Source organism: Camelus bactrianus, chromosome X, assembly GCF_048773025.1.
Source record: "Camelus bactrianus isolate YW-2024 breed Bactrian camel chromosome X, ASM4877302v1, whole genome shotgun sequence".
Taxonomy (NCBI): domain Eukaryota; kingdom Metazoa; phylum Chordata; class Mammalia; order Artiodactyla; family Camelidae; genus Camelus; species Camelus bactrianus.
Window position 1 is genome coordinate 66,926,155 of NC_133575.1, and position 4,505 is coordinate 66,930,659.

General features: G+C 37.0%; 1 pseudogene; it reads left to right on the forward strand.

Moving 5' to 3' along the window:
* The first annotated feature begins 3,467 nt into the window (after positions 1-3,467).
* On the forward strand, positions 3,468-4,120 carry LOC105064756 (transmembrane emp24 domain-containing protein 7-like; annotated as a pseudogene).
* Positions 4,121-4,505: the final 385 nt, after the last annotated feature.

The window sequence follows — 4,505 nt, forward strand, 5'->3', positions numbered from 1 at the left end:
ATAAAATAAATGTGCATGTATATCAATTTTAGTGGTATAATAGTCTCACTTCAGATGAAAGCAGATCTTATAGAAGAGGATTTTCTCTTTAGAAGACATAGAATAGAGATAGTGACTTGATGCACAGGTCGGCAGGCAAACACACAAGCCTCATACTTGCCAAAGGATATTCCATTCTTTAGCAAGCAAAGAGAGGCAACAGTAGTAAGGATCACTGTACTCCCCTTTCCTTTGTATTGACTGAATAATTTTAAAGTATTTCACAGGGAGGGGTGAATGACCACTTGGCTTTACTCTCAGTCAAAATGAACTTTTAATTGGTTGAATGTGAACTGCTATCTTCAAAGTGTCCTTGGCTCCTAAACATTAAAGCAGTCTGTCTGTGTTTTTCAAGATCAGGTATCAACAATCAGCTGCCTCAGTTTTTCAGCCAAATTGCCAAATTTTTCTGCATAAGTCTCAAAAACCTCCTACATTTTCTACTCCACTTTCAGTCAAAGGTAAAACTAATAAAGAAGCTGAAATACGGTCACTTCAAAACCCAATTTACTCAAAGTCTAGGTTTCTGAGGCTAAAATACATGACAGGGAAACTGCTTAGCTCATTGTTCCAAGAGTTATCTTAGGAAACTCTATGGAAAAATTATTCCAAATAGGGGTTCTGGTAATTGAATATTATTCTTATCTTAAATCTCCATAGCAAAATATCAGTATCCCATGCCCTCAGGTTCAAAAGAAGTAAAAAAAAATCAAGCAAGCTCATGTTGTCACCATTTACTTCTTCTGGACTATGATGCTTTTGTTCCTTCTCCAAATATTTATTGAATATTTATTTCATGCAAAACACTAATCAGCAGACTGAGTACATAATCTCTACCTCCTAAGTGAAAAAACAGAGCTCATACTTAGAGTTAGATAGACAATCTGGTTGATTGTTTATTCAATTTTGCTTAAAGACATTGAAATAAAAGCTTATCATTGAAAAATGTGTTTTCTTCAAAAAATATTTGTATGTTGAAGTCCTAACCTGCAAATCCTCATAACAGAATCTTGTTTATAGATAGGATCTTTACCATGTTAAAATCAGGCCATTAGATTTGGCCCTAATCTAAAGTTGTGACTTGTGTTCTTATAAAAATGGGAAATTTGGAGACAGGCTTATATACAGGGAGAACATTATGTGGACATATAGACAGCCATGTATAAGCCAAGGAGTGAGACAGAAGAGATCTGTCTCTCAGAGCCTTCAGAAGGAACCAACCTTGCTGACACCTTGTGTTCAGACTTTTAGTGTCCAAAACTGTTGACACAATAATCTTATGTTGTTTGAGTCATCCAGTTTATGGTGCTTTGTTACAGAAGCCTTAGTAAATGAATATTGTCAATTTGGCAGTTCATAATTGTATGGGATCCTAAATTTTCAACCTACTTTGAAGTATATACACAGCATATATGTATGCACTTACACACACACACAAATACACCTTGAGGAAACTTAAGGCAGGACTTACTTGCATGTTTCTAAAAATTAGCAGTCCCATTTTATTTTTAAGCAAAAAATAGCAATGACTCTAATTCTATAAAGTGATAAAAACAATTGTATCAAAGCAGTTAAAGAAATAGTTTATATTATCAATGCTAAATCACTCTGGACAGTTATTGAAGTTGTATGTGAATGATACAAAACAGAGTACTACGAAGAACAAATGAAATAGACAAATGCTGCAATATACCCAGGGTGCTGGCTGTTTTGGGAATGGCATTCTCAAAATGTTATTCTCTGGCTCATATGCAATCCATGCATGAGGGCATGAAATTTTTTAACAACAAGATTCCAGTCAGCCAGCAAGTGTGTAATTTGAACCACAGCTACTCCTTAAGGGGTAGGGAGATGGGGAAGGGATACATTTGACAGCAAAATATTGTGGTTACTATAGATTAAATTACTTCTGATTTATTCAGGGGAGATTCTTTGAGACAGCACTCAAAATTGGAAATTCTTTTTTTTCTATCAGAAATCAGGTACATTTCTAAAGCAGCAATGCAAATATCAGGTATATTTCTAAAGCAGAAGTGCAAGTGGACATATTTATAAAATTTAATATGCCTACATGCACCCATATATACTATTACATGCCATTTTATGATTAGAATATTATTCTGTTAAATGTTGAATGTTTTGAGGGGTGTGTGTGTGTTTGTATGTGTGTGTGTGTATGTGTATGAGAGTCTTAGATTGTCCCTTTTACAATGCAAATGCTTCAGGGAGGTCACACTTTAAGTTCTTAATCAGCAACCACCAAAATTGTTAGTGAACTTTTCAGCTGAAGAGGCTTGGGGACAAGAAATTGGGAGTGGATTGAAAGCAATTTAGGAAGGTTTGACAAAGTTTGATGACATATTCTTTACCTCAGAATATTCCTGAAAGAGAATATATAGGTCAAAAGATACTGAACAAGTTAGTGAATACCAGACAATCTGTCACTCAATAGTTAGAACACACATTGACTTTTCTTGCAGTTTTTCTTTTTCTCTAGGTACACCCCTGCAGAGAGCATCAGAAAGAACATTGTGTGAACAGGAGTTGGTTTGCCTGGCTTCTTGACATTGGGTAGGGAGGACTGCAAATAATTGAAGTTGTTTAAAGTGTTTAGGGTTTTCAGTATTTTAGTCCTAAGCTTGTCATTGCAATACTGCCCTTTGATAAATTTTCTCACAAATATGCTCTAGTCTAGACCAGAAACTTAATTTAATAATTGTGGATATCTTTGTCTGGATATGGAATCTTTTGTACACTACCTGGTTGCAGTAACAAGTCAATCTTTTCCTCTTCTAGTAATATTAATAATTATCATATATTGAGTACTGTGTTCTGTTATAGGCACTTCATTTTTAGTCTAAAAACAACTCTACACAGTAGATGTTACTGTTTTCATTTTACAAAGACACTGTGGTTGTGAGGATAAAGCTATATGTAGCTTGGATTCAGACTCAATCATTTTGATTTCAAAGCTGTGCTATTTCATTTCCAGAATACTATAAGTGTTTAGATTTGATTTTGATACCTATTTTTTAAAACAGCTCCCTGTTTATTTTTTTTAACAGTTTATATGTAATTCCTTACAGTATTCTGTGTTTCAGCAGACTTCACTGACAAATGGTTTTCCTTTAGGTTTCCTAAATAGAGTACAGATTGTCAGTATAAGTTTGGGGACATCAGGCATCTATTTTAAGAACTCAGGAGTCTTGCTCCCCAGGTCATTCCTGGCCCTGGGGACTGGTCACTCAGCACCCCTTATCAGCACCCAGTGGATGGCTCCTCATCCTGAATCTCAATGAGGCTCAGAGCAACTCTGCAGAGTGTCTTTGCTGGGCAACAGGGACAGAGGCCTGCTATGCGGTGAGTTGGCACAGACCTGAACCCCATCTCTCCACAGCTCTGTTGAGGCAGCTGCCTATCATCTTGGGATGCCACAGACGGAGTCAGTGCAGTGCTGGGATGCCGCCACACGCTTTTGGGGATGCAGGCTGCTGGCACTGCTGCTGCTGCTGCTGCCAGTCTGGTGGTGCCTCTGAGATCACCTTCGAACTGCCAGGCAATGCATAGCAGTGCTTCTACTAGGACATTACACAGATCACCAAATGCATCCTTCAGTTCCAGGTGATTATTGGTGGTCACTGATGTAGACAGTCAATCAGAAGATCCTGGTGGCAGTGTGTTGTACAAAAGGATAAAGAAACAGCTTCCAAAAATGGGCCATACAGATTTTTCTTCAGCAATGAATATTCTGCTTTCATCCATAAAACCATGTATTTTGATTTTCAAGTTGGAAAAGACCCACCTTTGTTTCCTAGTGAGAACCGAGTCAGTGCTCTTACCCAGATGGAATCTGGCTGTGTTTGAATTCAGGAAGATCTTGTAGCCTATCACTGACTATCAGACTCAGTTCCGTTTGAGAGAAAGAACCTCAAGGCCTAAGCCAGCCAAGGATCTAAATACAAGAGTGACCTATTGGTCAGTAGAAGCCCTCATTTTTCTGGTGGCTAGCATAGGGCAGGTATTTCTTGTGAAAAGCTTTTTCTCAGATAAAAGAACCACCGCAACTCATGATGGATCATAACTATGTTTTGAGAGTTGAGACACTGTACTATTGCTACCCTCTAATTAATTTTAGGTATGGAAGAACTTAATATTGGCAACATTCTTTAAAACCCAGTTCATATACTTATTGAGGGGGATGTACAATGCATATGTCCAAACTTTGGAAAGAACACCCTTTTTATTTGTACAGGTTGAAAAACTTTGTAACTTATTTGGGGTTATTCATAAATTCAAAACCAATGATCTACTCTTTTCTTGGTTGTTTATATCTACTCTTCGCACACTAAACTTTGGTATTTTGCTTCTGTTTACCCATTTAAAAGTACTTTTCTTATAGGTTGTGGATATTTTTAAAACCTTAGATTTAATGTCTGCATGTGGTGTGAAGGGAGAAAATTGCCTTT